This window comes from Dreissena polymorpha, chromosome 14 (assembly GCF_020536995.1).
Source record: "Dreissena polymorpha isolate Duluth1 chromosome 14, UMN_Dpol_1.0, whole genome shotgun sequence".
Lineage (NCBI taxonomy): Eukaryota > Metazoa > Mollusca > Bivalvia > Myida > Dreissenidae > Dreissena > Dreissena polymorpha.
The window spans coordinates 19,899,993-19,914,881 of NC_068368.1; the positions used below are offsets into that span (position 1 = coordinate 19,899,993).

At 37.0% G+C, this 14,889-nt stretch overlaps 1 protein-coding gene and 1 long non-coding RNA gene across 2 annotated transcripts in view; both read right to left on the reverse strand.

Moving 5' to 3' along the window:
* LOC127856898 (transmembrane protein 26-like) overlaps positions 1–10,563 on the reverse strand; it is an 18,013-nt gene extending 7,450 nt beyond the window's left edge. Inside the window, exon 1 of the mRNA XM_052393093.1 lies at positions 10,434–10,563. The gene's annotated coding sequence lies outside the window, so the exon portion shown is untranslated. The remainder of the gene's footprint in view (positions 1–10,433) is intronic.
* On the reverse strand, positions 40–6,097 carry LOC127856904 (uncharacterized). Its single transcript, XR_008038228.1, has 6 exons — positions 6,034–6,097; positions 5,199–5,260; positions 3,449–3,510; positions 2,613–2,674; positions 876–937; positions 40–99 (listed from the first exon to the last, which is right to left on the reverse strand). It is a non-coding gene; the product is annotated as an uncharacterized LOC127856904 (long non-coding RNA).
* Positions 10,564–14,889: the final 4,326 nt, after the last annotated feature.

The window sequence follows — 14,889 nt, forward strand, 5'->3', positions numbered from 1 at the left end:
TGCTTGTGTTACATGATAACAAAATGATATTATTACCTGTTTTTGCCATCAACAACCCTTATCCAGTGGCCCTTGACTTAGTCGCAGACATTCCTCTTCCTGAAAAAGTAAAATACCCAATAGAAAAGATAAAAAAATGAAACAAAAACAGCATTTATGTATTTTAAGTGTACTTTTATGAATAATATGAAGTGATAAAATCTTGCTCAATTCATGATTGTACTAATATGAAGGGCTGGCTCAGTTAAGCATCTGCTGCACTGTCCATACTGTAAACATGCCTGCCATTCCATGTCGGTGAAATGGGGGCTCTGTTTGAATGTTCATGCTTTTCGCAAAAGTTTAGTTGCGTACTCGATCACGGAGTCCCTGGCGTTGAATTCTAACTTCATGTAACACATTAACGCGACACGGTCAACCAATATGCGGTTGGAATTTAGTAGCGGAAAAGCAATTATTAGCCCTATTCCACTATATAAGGGTGGGGGGTCAACTTGAAAAACACCTATTCGCAGGTCAAATAATCTGAATTCAATGCATTTAATGCACTTATTTCTTCCCTTTTGCTAAGAATGACCAAAAATCTGCTTTCCCAGTCATATTTGCACTGTGCAGATGATATTTCCTTTTATCATAAGTTAGTTTAGGTCACAACATACCAAAGATTCCTGCACAAATTCAATGTAAAAGCAATAACTTTAACAAAAAAATAAAGTCAAACTTTTGCGCGTAGACACCCCCCATAACCATACCTTTTCTTACAGAGCAATTCCAAGCCGCAATGATTTAAACAATATAAAAACATAGGTCATCCAATATGTAAGAAAGAACTCAATGCGAATTCAGCGGTCACTGTTTTATTGCAATCTTTTTACCGGCATCTCTCCAGTTGATGATGGTTTCCCGCCAACTGTCAAAGTCTTATGTAGTCTCCAACCTAAAAGCAAAACAGGGAATTTGTAGTATACAACAATGTTTTCCCTACCACATGAACACAGAAATATTCAAAAATAAGTCATGGCAAGTGCCCGTACAGAGAATTGTGTCTTCAATAAATGAAGATTTTGTTTTTAGAGGGTATAGCATTGAACACCAAAAGTATTTAGTGTATTGTAACCTATAAGAGAAATTTATTTTACTGAAATGTGTTTTCTTTCATATTATTATCATCCCATCCATATTGCACCAATAATTAAGTTTGGCTGGATTAGCTGTCCATTTGGCCATTCTGTATCATATTTCACACGCGGGGTGTTTTCAGTCCGAAGAAGGCGATATTAGGCCTGTTAAAGCTTAACTGCCCCTTTAAGATTTAAAGCTGTTGTGTTCAATATCTGCAATAAAATACCAAAACAAACCAAAAAGACATGCAAGTGTGGCTAATGTGTGGTGGGGAAAGAATGAATTTGTTAGATATTTTCACTCTAAGCAATTTTGATAATGTCTTTTTTGTGTGTTTTTTTTTAATCATCCCAAAATGCCAATTTCAAAGCAAAAACAATCCAATTTCATCCAAGACAATAAACTAATTAGTCAAAATGAGAGATCAAAGATACTTTGAAGTGTAGAAATCAATAAGCTTCCAATAACTTGTTATTTCACACCAATAAAAGTGTAAAATCTTGAAAGCGCCTTGTCGATCGGTGCCCATTTATTTACCAGCCGCCAATGAAATATCTAGCATATAATGTCATGGGTGCCTTTTAACTGCAGCAGATGGTCAAAATGCATTGCCGCTCTCATTTAGAGGTTCAAGACAATACAAATTTCATATTTTGGACACAAATATGTACTTTAGGCTATTTTTATGGTGGCAATCTGGTCCAAATGGGAGTTTGTAACCAAGCGAAAGAATACAATGCTCATTTGTTGGGGGGGGGGGGGGGGATTTAAGCTGGAAGGAAAAGTTAAATTGAACAAAAAACACATATGTAGGCAAGCATTATAAGCTTAGCAATGATGTTCCATGTAGTAATAGGGGTAGAAAGGCAGTTCAGATCAAGGCAGTGTCCTGAAAGGGGTTTCTAGTACTTCTTTTGGGGACACAGCTTCCTGCGAATTCTCAACACAACAAATATCAATGATTCATGTCACCTTTCTATGCAAAGAAAAAAGAATAAGGACAATACTGTCATTAAATCACTGAATGAGAGAAGCATGTACCAAATAAAAAACAAAACAAGTTGCTGAAAGTGCCAAATTTTGTCAAAAAAATCCCTCTAAGGTAAATGATGAAGGGGACACTTGCTATAACAATCCTATGTTTAAGTAAGGCGCGACACCATTTTAAGCCGGAACCATGAATATAAGCATATTGTGAGAAAACATACCAAAAACAAGCTAATTGTAGGGTAACAAGTAGCAAATCAACTCAGCTGTACTGCATACATGCTCAGGAACAAGGATAACCCTGTTAAGTGCCAACTTCAGCTGCCAACAAAGCACGAGCTTTACATGTCAGGACGCGGAACTATCAATACAAACTGCGAGGAGAATTACATGACGGCAAGGGTGTGAGTGACCACAATCCTGATTATGACAGTCTTTCACACCTAAAGCATCATACATATGCTTATTTGCTTGTGTACATGATAACAAAATGATATTATTACCTGTTTTGCCATCAACAACCCTTATCCAGTGGCCCTTGACTTAGTCGCAGACATTCCTCTTCCTGAAAAAGTCAAAATACCCAATAGAAAAAGATAAAAAAATGAAACAAAAACATGCATTTATGTATTTTAAGTGTACTTTTATGAATAATATGAAGTGATAAAATCTTGCTCAATTCATGATTGTACTAAATATGAAGGCTGGCTCAGTTAAGCATCTGCTGCACTGTCCATACTGTAAAAATGCCTGCCATTCCATGTCGGTGAAATGGGGCTCTGTTTGAATGTTCATGCTTTTCGCAAAGTTTTAGTTGCGTTACTCGATCATGGAGTCCCTGGCGTTGAATTCTAACTTCATGTAACACATTAACGCGACACGGTCAACCAATATGCGGTTGAATTTAAGTCGGAAAGCAATTTAGCCCTTATTCCACTATATAAGGGTGGGGGGTCAACTTGAAAAACAACTATTCCAGGTCAAATAATCTGAATTCATGCATTTAATGCACTTATTTTCTTCCCTTTTGCTAAGAAATGACCAAAAATCTGCTTTCCCCAGTCATATTTTGCACTTGCAGATGATATTTCATTTTTATCATAAGTTAGTTTAGGTCACAACATACCAAAAGATTTCCTGCACAAATTCAATGTAAAAGCAATAACTTTAACAAAAAATAAAGTCAAACTTTTGCGCGTAGACACCCCCATAACCATACCTTTTCTTAAAGAGCATTCCAAGCCGCAATGATTTAAACAATAAAAAACATAGGTCATCCAATATGTAAGAAAGAACTCAATGCGAATCAGCGGTCACTGTTTTATGGCCATCTTTTTACCGGCATCTCTCCAGTTGATGATGGTTTCCCGCCAACTGTCAAAGTCTTATGTAGTCTCCAACCTAAAAGCAAAACAGGGAATTTGTAGTATACAACAATGTTTTCCCTACCACATGAACACAGAAATATTCAAAAATAAAGTCATGGCAAGTGCCCGTACAGAGAATTGTGTCTTCAAATAAATGAAGATTTTGTTTTTAGAGGGTATAGCATTGAACACCAAAAGTATTTAGTGTATTGTAACCTATAAGAGAAATTTATTTTTACTGAAATGTGTTTTTCTTTCATATTATTATCATCCCATCCATATTGCACCAATATATTAAGTTTGGCTGGATTAGCTGTCCATTTGGCCATTCTGTATCATATTTTCACACGCGGGTGTTTTCAGTCCGAAGAAGGCGATATTAGGCCTGTTAAAGCTTAACTGCCCCTTTAAGATTTAAAGCTGTTGTGTTCAATATCTGCAATAAAATACCAAAACAAACCAAAAAGACATGCAAGTGTGGCTAATGTGTGGTGGGGAAAGAATGAATTTGTTAGATATTTTCACTCTAAGCAATTTTGATAATGTCTTTTTTGTGTGTTTTTTTTTAATCATCCCAAAAATGCCAATTTCAAAGCAAAAACAATCCAATTTCATCCAAGACAATAAACTAATTAGTCAAAATGAGAGATCAAAGATACTTTGAAGTGTAGAAATCAATAAGCTTCCAATAACTTGTTATTTCACACCAATAAAGTGTAAAATCTTGAAAGCGCCTTGTCGATCGGTGCCCATTTATTTACCAGCCGCCAATGAAATATTCTAGCATATAATGTCATGGGTGCCTTTTAACTGCAGCAGATGGTCAAAATGCATTGCCAGCTCTCATTTAGAGGTTCAAGACAATACAAATTTTCATATTTTGGACACAAAATATGTACTTTAGGCTATTTTTATGGTGGCAATCTGGTCCAAATGGGAGTTTGTAACCAAGCGAAAGAATACAATGCTCATTTGTTGGGGGGGGGGGGGGGGGATTTAAGCTGGAAGGAAAAGTTAAATTGAACAAAAAACACATATGTAGGCAAGCATTATAAGCTTAGCAATGATGTTCCATGTAGTAATAGGGGTAGAAAGGCAGTTCAGATCAAGGCAGTGTCCTGAAAGGGGTTTCTAGTACTTCTTTTGGGGACACAGCTTCCTGCAGAATTCTCAACACAACAAATATCAATGATTCATGTCACCTTTCTATGCAAAGAAAAAAGAATAAGGACAATACTGTCATTAAATCACTGAATGAGAGAAGCATGTACCAAATAAAAAACAAAACAAGTTGCTGAAAGTGCCAAATTTTGTCAAAAAAATCCCTCTAAGGTAAATGATGAAGGGGGACACTTGCTATAACAATCCTATGTTTAAGTAAGGCGCGACACCATTTTAAGCCGGAACCATGAATATAAGCATATTGTGAGAAAACAATACCAAAAACAAGCTAATTGTAGGGTAACAAGTAGCAAATCAACTCAGCTGTACTGCATACATGCTCAGGAACAAGGATAACCCTGTTAAGTGCCAACTTCAGCTGCCAACAAAGCACGAGCTTTACATGTCAGGACGCGGAACTATCAATACAAACTGCGAGGAGAATTACATGACGGCAAGGGTGTGAGTGACCACAATCCTGATTATGACAGTCTTTCACACCTAAAGCATCATACATATGCTTATTTGCTTGTGTACATGATAACAAAATGATATTATTACCTGTTTTGCCATCAACAACCCTTATCCAGTGGCCCTTGACTTAGTCGCAGACATTCCTCTTCCTGAAAAAGTCAAAATACCCAATAGAAAAAGATAAAAAAATGAAACAAAAACATGCATTTATGTATTTTAAGTGTACTTTTATGAATAATATGAAGTGATAAAATCTTGCTCAATTCATGATTGTACTAAATATGAAGGCTGGCTCAGTTAAGCATCTGCTGCACTGTCCATACTGTAAAAATGCCTGCCATTCCATGTCGGTGAAATGGGGCTCTGTTTGAATGTTCATGCTTTTCGCAAAAGTTTTAGTTGCGTACTCGATCATGGAGTCCCTGGCGTTGAATTCTAACTTCATGTAACACATTAACGCGACACGGTCAACCAATATGCGGTTGAATTTAAGTCGGAAAGCAATTTAGCCCTTATTCCACTATATAAGGGTGGGGGGTCAACTTGAAAAACAACTATTCCAGGTCAAATAATCTGAATTCATGCATTTAATGCACTTATTTTCTTCCCTTTTGCTAAGAAATGACCAAAAATCTGCTTTCCCAGTCATATTTTGCACTTGCAGATGATATTTCATTTTTATCATAAGTTAGTTTAGGTCACAACATACCAAAAGATTTCCTGCACAAATTCAATGTAAAAGCAATAACTTTAACAAAAAATAAAGTCAAACTTTTGCGCGTAGACACCCCCATAACCATACCTTTTCTTAAAGAGCATTCCAAGCCGCAATGATTTAAACAATAAAAAACATAGGTCATCCAATATGTAAGAAAGAACTCAATGCGAATCAGCGGTCACTGTTTTATGGCCATCTTTTTACCGGCATCTCTCCAGTTGATGATGGTTTCCCGCCAACTGTCAAAGTCTTATGTAGTCTCCAACCTAAAAGCAAAACAGGGAATTTGTAGTATACAACAATGTTTTCCCTACCACATGAACACAGAAATATTCAAAAATAAAGTCATGGCAAGTGCCCGTACAGAGAATTGTGTCTTCAAATAAATGAAGATTTTGTTTTTAGAGGGTATAGCATTGAACACCAAAAGTATTTAGTGTATTGTAACCTTAAGAACAACTTTGTCCAGATATAGCATCGGGATCGCCCATAATATATGGTAACTTTACTGCATTAATATAAGGCCGGAGTGTCCACAAAAAGAGACCGCATGTATTCTTTATCTATTAGACTTATAGCGTAAAAAAGGTCCTGGGTTATATTTAACTTTCTAAGGGCCTACACATGCATCAAAATACGTATCTAAGCAGTACAGGGTTAAGCCTATACGATGCTTTTCGGAACATTTGTTTGAGTATATATTCATATGAAAGCATTTTAACGCCCTATAGAATATTAAAAAATATTACGCGTGTCGTTACTATACATAGAAGTAACTGATAAAGCAACGCGGAGGCCAATAGGCATTGAAACTTTTGGGTCCCACCCCAAGCCCCTTGTCGGCGTAGTGCTTACTACAACCCCAGTGCCCATTACATTTCACTAGTTCAAATAAGCCTACCAGTGCAAAGGCTGGCAATTTATTACATGTGAAAATGTCCATTTGTTGGTATGGAATGTAATTATAATAGCGTAATTCCAATATGACATTATAATAATTAGATTGAGAATGGAAGACAACAATCACTGTACTAGTCTGTATATACTCGGTCTCATGGGGCCCCTAAAAGTCGCGGACCGATTGGTAGTTGCCTATATTCTGGCTAACGGGTAATTAGGCTGATTTTTCACATCTGCTAAGAATCGGATCGCGCGGCTTCAACTGAGCGAAAGGTCGTCCACATTCAGTCATCGCCAATAAATAAAATAAAGCGACAAATAAAATACAGAATCGTAAAAAATAACAATTAAACGTAGTACTCAATTTGGAAAATAAAAAAATTGACAGTAACTGAAACTGTACTGTAGATTAGATTGGTGGCCATATTTAAGCTTTAACAGGAGTCATACAAAATATAGTTAACGACCCGCTTACTTCTGTGACAACTTAAATATAATGTTTAAAACAATAAAATTGCAGCGGCATGCACCGCCTTTTCGGTTCTGTAATCCCATTATCTTATTTTATTCTGAACCGCCCTTTTTTAAACGTTTGTATCAAATGCTAGACTTTTTTTTACCAAAACACGTCTTACGAAATCGAATCACTGGTCAGAGCGATTTTTTCTGTTTTTTTTCTTTCTGCTAATACATTTTATTAAAAGCGTATATTCAAGTAAAGCAGACAAGTGCTTTATAAAAAATAAGAAAAAAACATCGGGTCACCGACCTTGTTTTGATTTAATTCACCATTAAATAACATCAACTTTCATTAACAGTGAAAAATATCTAATAGCGTCAAAATAATAAATAACCTATGGCATTGGCAACATGTAGATATTATCGGTATATAAGCTTAGATCATACATCATATACCATTAAATGAAACCACACACTACCTATCAAATGGAGTAATACACACTTTAAATTTTAAGAGATTGCATTTTGATGATTTTGAATTTTGATAATTTTTAATGTGTATGATAAGCATACACATTAGAACTTGCTTACACTCTTAAATAGGATCTCAACAGCTTACCAAAACAAAACAAAACAATCATACCCTATTTAAGAAAGTTAGCCTTTGAAACTATCTTACTTATCTATTGTCACTTCAGCATCAATACGTGGGGGAACTGTTCGTTTTATTGTATTTGTAATAATTTACACACAAAAAACAGAGCTTCATTTAGAATGTAAATTAAGCATCATAACTTTATAACATTGTTAGTTTATTTAAACACGACAGTAAACAAAATGTTCTTCTTCTTCTTCTTCTTCTTCTTCTTCTTCTTCTTCTTCTTCTTCTTCTTCTTCTTCTTCTTCTTCTTCTTCTTCTTCTTCTTCTTCTTTTTCTTCTTATTATTATTATTTTTAGTAGTAGTAGTAGTAGTAGTAGTAGTAGTAGTAGTAGTAGTAGTAGTAGTAGTAGTAGTAATAGTGGTAGTAGTAGTTGTAGCAGAAGTAGTAGTAGTAGTAGTAGTAGTAGTAGTAGTAGTAGTAGTAGTAGTAGTAGTAGTAGTAGTAGTAGTAGTAGTTGTAGTAGTAGTAGTAGTAGTTTTTGGAACGCCAATCAGTCCTTCCGGGCTTGAGATGGGTCGATCACATCCCTGCTATATAACAGAGCCTCGTTCTAGGAAAACAGGGCTTTATGACAATCGGGATACATCGACTATCTCTGGAATCCTCCGTAAGATAGGATTAAAGCAATAAATCGTCTGCTGATCCAGAGTGGGCTTTATGCATGTCTGCACATGTAAATCAGGTACGACACTTTTCGCTTTTATGGAATTGTTGTTGTAATATAGTATTTTCTAATCGAAAATCAAGTTTAGGCGGAAAGTGTTGTCCCTGATAAGCATGTGCGGACTGCACAGGCTAATATAGTACAATACAATCACAAGCATTAAGCTCGGTTTTCTTAGAACGAGGCTCGATTGTTGACTCAGATTATATTACTGTTGTTTCTTTCCGGGCTTAGCCTTTAATAGCACAGCGAGGCGGTATATGAGCAGCATAATTGTGATGAAGTTTTTGATCACGAAGAAAAACAAGCTATGCGTGATTGTTTTGAAGTTAATTATGATGAACAGACGTATTGCCAGGAACGGGCCGTCTTGAAAGAGGAAGGCCAAGACAACTTCCGCTATATCGAAAATCTGCGAACTCGGTGCTGATTTCCGGTTTCTCCCGCTTCGATGGACGGTGGAGACGAGTCGGCCACCGCATTCGAACGGTTTTTGGTTTTGGTAAGAACCGGAATAAACTGGATAAAACTGCTCGACCAGATGGCCAGCACAGCAATAGTGCTGGGAAAGTGCGTCTGCACGACGGGCAGGTCGAATAGCGCGTACAGCTCCATGATGTCGGAGGCGCTTGCCAGGAAGTTCATGAGTTGCTGCGACAGATTCTTGCCGGCCACGTCGTCGTTGAGCCAGCGGCCGACCAGCAGCACGTAGATGAGCGTCTCCTGTATGACGACTATCCACGTGGTCCCCTCGATATTCAGCAAGTTGTCCTGGAGAATGCAAACACAACACGTGGTATTTAAGACTTCGGCTTCGAAAGCAGTAATGGGGAATGAAAAAACATTTTTAATGTTCATTTGATACGTATAATATTCAGTAGATAAACTGTATTGGGACACATGAACTGAAAATATTGAAAATAATTATTGTCATCCTTTACGTGCGAAGTTTTACTTTTATACATTTGACTATGATAGTTACGTCATATTCGTTTTGACATTGGTACATATGTACATTCGATGACTATCATAGTAATGTCACGTTCGCTCTGATATTTGTACATTTGACTATGATATGTAAACACTTGACTAGGATAGTTGTTTCACGTTCGCTGTGACATGTTTACATTTGGCTTTGAAAATCATGCCACAACCGATGTGACACTTGTATGTCTTACTATGATGTTATGTCGCGTTCGTAGTGACACTTTTATGTTTGAATATGATGGTAATGTCAAGTCCGATGTGACAATTGTACAATTGACTCTGATAGGTATGTCGCGGTCGCTGTGGCATTTGTACATTTTACTATGTTAGTAGTGTCACGTACGTTCGTAGTGAACTTTATACATTTTACTATGATATTTACGTCACTTTATTTTTTACATTTGTACTTTCGCTTTGGTATTTGTACATTTGACTATGATATGTATACACTTGACTATGATAGTAATGTTACTTTGATTTTGAAATTAGTACATTTGATTATGTATGTTGGAAATTGAAAATTCCGACATGTCGGAAAACTACCGGTATGTTCACTGCAGACATGTCGGAAAACTACCGGTATGTTCACTTCAGACATGTCGGAAAACTACCGGTATGTTCACTGCAGATATGTCGGAAAACTACCGGTATGTTCACTCAATTATTTGAGCCTCGCTCTTGAACAACGGGATTGAATGTATGTTAAATTTTTAAATGTGAACACCCAGATTAACATGTGTAGTCCGCAGGAGCGACACTTTCTGCCTTGACTGGATTTTCGATAATAAATAAGAAAAATACCACACATGCGGAAAGTGTCGTCCCTGATGAGTCTGTTCGAACTTCATATGCTCATGAAGGACGCCACCTTTCGCACATGCATTAAACCCCGTTTTCCTAGAGCGACGCTCAATTTAATTCGGCATCTTACCAGGGTGCTGCCTTCGGAGCCGGTAGTGTTCTGAGTCGGCTGCTCAGACCGCGCGACGTCATACTGGTGCAGTTGCAGCAGCCAGATAGCAGGGAGTAGTAGCAAAAGGTACACAACAAAACTGGGGCGCCATCTGAAACATGGGACACGTTTGTGCGGACAGCGAGAACAAGCAAACACACACCCGACTTGTTTATGGTTGTATCTACCATATTCTGGTGGCTAATGCTGTTTTCTTTTATCTGGGTATCGACCGCTGAAATATCGCCTTGATCACTGTACTATTGTGTTACTTTCACAAGATTAATAGTCGCAATGTTATGCATATTCATTGACGCTTCATCGGGCAAAGGCAGAAGAACATTTCCTTAGGGCCTTATAGTTATGTTCGTCTTTAGTGTACATGTTTACTTTGAGGAATAAGAACTTCTATTTGAACTTTTAGCTACTGATTGAATAAGGTGTAAAATAATTTTATTGATTCCATAATTACGTAAGAATCCGATGAGATTTATGGTTAGTCTGCAGTTATACGGGTCATACAAGCATACTCTAGTTGTCGTTCAATCTGTCACGAGCGCCACACGATCGTAGTCTTTCTCTGTATTTTTTGCGATTTTGGGGGATTATACGTTTTATTTATATAACGACGACTAGCCGAAATATTGGAGAGGCGGCCGCCGCCCCTGCCTACCCATTACCTACGCCCCTGCAAAGAACACGAGTCTAAGATAAGCAAGCGCCTGTGTAGACAATTATTCAACACAATTCGACATTAAATAGTTTTGTTACTGGTATTTTTAACCAGCAAGCAACTATGTATATTTTCACATATGAATTTTAAATACGATACCTGCTCTGCTTTCTAACGTTCCATTTCTTTATGGAGAAAAATATTTCGACAGCCCAGATCACGTTGCCAGCGACGAGCGTTCAAAACCTGTGGTCCCCGCGCGATATCACGACGCGCCATGCTGCCAGCACGCTGTGTAGGATCATCATCGCGCGCAGCACGAACTTTTTAAGCAGCGGTTTCAGCCTTGTCTTGCCAAAACAAGTGGTCGTTATGTTTGTAGGTGCGGTATTCGCATTTTCATCCACACTTTTGCGACACGTCGGTGGGAAATGTTCGCCCTCTTCATACTTTTCATCTTTGTGGTTTGCAGTTTCATCGGTGGCTGTTTCAGCAATATCGTCCATTTCTTTGGACTGTTTCGTGTCTGCGGAGTCATCCATTTTTAACTGTTATCTTTATCCGTTACTTGAACACCTTTATTTTAATTATCCTAAACCGCAATAGACGGCACAATCATAAAGTCGACAACTTTAGTTCAAACATTTTCAGGTTTTAAATTTCAAATTGCTGTCCTTCGATCTTTGTGAATAGTTTAAAAACGAAATTATATTTAACGAGCTCTAATTCACAACTGACAACCGACAGAAATAATATAAATATCATCGATACAGCTTACCCATTGGATTTGCATTCCTTAATTATGATATAAAATACGGTTTAATAGTATCAGACCGATTGGTCATTGAAGGTCAATACATGTTTATAGTTACTCATTTTCATGAGCTCTTTGTACAAAGTTTTTCATTGCGCAATTAGAAAAAGAAATCCCGAACGTCTATAATATTTAATCAGAATGATTTAATCAGATTGTAGAATTGACAGTTAAAGTGACTTGTTCAAAATTTGTTTAAATGAATATTTAATAATAGTTGAAAGAGCCTCAAAAACAAATGTATACATTATGTTAAAAATAAGCGAAATAAAACACAAAATGGTAAAAATATTGGTACATTCATAGATGATCATCATTCTAAATCGAATAAATAACAAGCAAATTCGTTGAATTGATATCCCCCGCCAATATACTTCTGGACACAAAAGTTTTCTGGACTGATGGACAACGCAAATATGCATCTTCTCTTATCCATATATATATATACTCATACCAAGTTTCAATGAAATCCATCAAAGAGCTTTCAAGATATGGCTCCGGACACACAAAAAAGCATTTTTTCTCAAGATACAAAGGGCCATAACTCTGTTATTATCCAATGGTGTACAATGCCATTTGGCGTGCATCATCCTCTAATCCATATATATACTCATACCAAGTTTCAATGAAATCCGTCAAAGCATTCCCAAGATATGGCTCCGGACACAAAAAAACATTTTTCAAGATACAAAGGGCCCTAACTCCGTTTTAAACAGATGGTGTACAATGCCATGTGGCGTGCATCATCCTCTTATCCATATATATACTCATACCAAGTTTAAATGAAATCCACCAAAGCACTTCCAAGATATGGCTCCGGACACAAAAGTGACGGACGGACGGACGGAAACATGGAAGGACGGAAAGACGGACGGACGGATGGACGGACAACGCCAAAACAATATCCATCCGCCTATGGGTTTGTGTTAAGTCCGTAAATTTTATTGTTTTGAACCGAAAAGCATTATACATGACTTCACTTTCGGTCTGTAATGGCGTTTGATGTGAAAACCCATGGATTCAATTGACACGACGCGTGTGTATATTTTTGTCTAAGTTAATTTCTCAAAACAGAATAAGTTCTCCATGAAACACACGTGGTAATAACAATCACTAGAACTACACATGACTTTTCCGTGGACATCAGTTTAAATCGGGACCGTAACACACACATTTGAACCACAATATAGGTCTGTGATTTATTATGACCGACAAAAGTACCAATAATAGGGATTATCATATTGATACGAACCAACAAGCGACGTAGCTGTCTAACCTAGGTTTTCACTTTAATCAAAGATCTATCAACTTTATGGATAGATCTTTGATATTACTTGTATATCTATTTTATTTTATTGTTTACATAGTTTCATATACAGTATCAAATGTTTTCAATTTGCAGATGCAAAATCATAAAATATCAGACAGGAATAAAGCCATCGTTTACGCTGAAGTAAAGCTTTATAACACCAGATGACGGAGCGCGGCTTGATAAAACTTTAGTTCAAGCAGACATGTATCTACCCGATGTTATTTATAAGATCTCTGCTGCGATGATGCTACATACTGATATTGCTGTTACTTAATAGATCTCTGTTGCGATGTTACTACAGACTTAATTGGTGTTACTTAATAGATCTCTGTTGCGACGATGCTACATACTGTAATTGGTGTTATTTAATAGGTATCTGCTACGACGATGCTACATATTGTAATTGGTGTTACTTAATAGATCTCTGTTGCGATGTTAATTCAGACTTAATTGGTGTCACTTAATAGGTCTCTGCTACGACGATGCTACATACTGTAATTGGTGTTACTTAATATATATATATATATTTAAGAAATAGTAAACCCCACTGTGGTCCCTATGGCATTATAGTGACCAGCCAGGCAGCCACAAACCGTATATGGACCGAAGCCGTAGGCATTAGATAAGCGTATACATTCAGACATGGCGAAAAGTAAAACAGATACAGAAAAGCAAGAGTTGTGTTGGTCAGAAATACAATGCCCCCTACTGCGCCGCTTTGATTTTTTATCATTTGGCAGGTACAGATAATTTTTACAAGGGGGAAGTAATATTTTTTTTAAGGGATATAAAAAAAATACTACTTCCCTTGTAAAAATGATCTGTAACTGCCAAATGATAAATAGAAATTATCTCCCTTTAAAGCTTGTTACTTCCCTTGGATTTGTTTTTTTACCTTTGACCTTGAATGATGATCTTGACCTTGACCTTTCACCACTCAAAATGTGCAGCTCCATGAGTTTAACATGCATGCCAAATATCAAGTTGCAATCTTCAATATTGCAAAAGTTATGGCTAATGTTAAAGTTTTCGAACGGACAGACGCCATATATTTGACCTTTGACCTTGAAAGATGACATTGACCTTTCACCAATTAAAATGTTCAACTCCATGAGATACACATGCATGCCAAATATCAAGTTGCTATCTTCAATGTCGCAAAAGTTATGACCAATAAAGTTTTCGGACGGGCGGACAGACTGACTGACTGACAGTTCAACTGCTATATGCCACCCTACCAGGGGCATAACAAGTACAAGAATTTAAAGATGAAATTAAAACAGATTTAAAGTGTCTTCAAGAACATATTGATGGATTCGCTGGATCTAAACATGGTACAAAATTGAATCTATGCATTGTAATCTCCCTCAAAGAGAAAATGAAAATGTGAATGAGATCGTCTCCGATTTAATCACTGATTGACTTTAACTGCGTGACGTAAGCTTCAAGTCAGCTGTGCGAAAACAATCAAGCAACAATAAACCACGTATAGTAATCTTGACCTGTTACACGCAGAAAGATCGTGAAACAATCTTGAAATGTAAAAGTGATCTGAAAGACGTCTTTAAATAATATAAAAAAAACGTCTACATTTATACTGATCAACCAAAGAATACACGCAAGAGTCAACAATAAC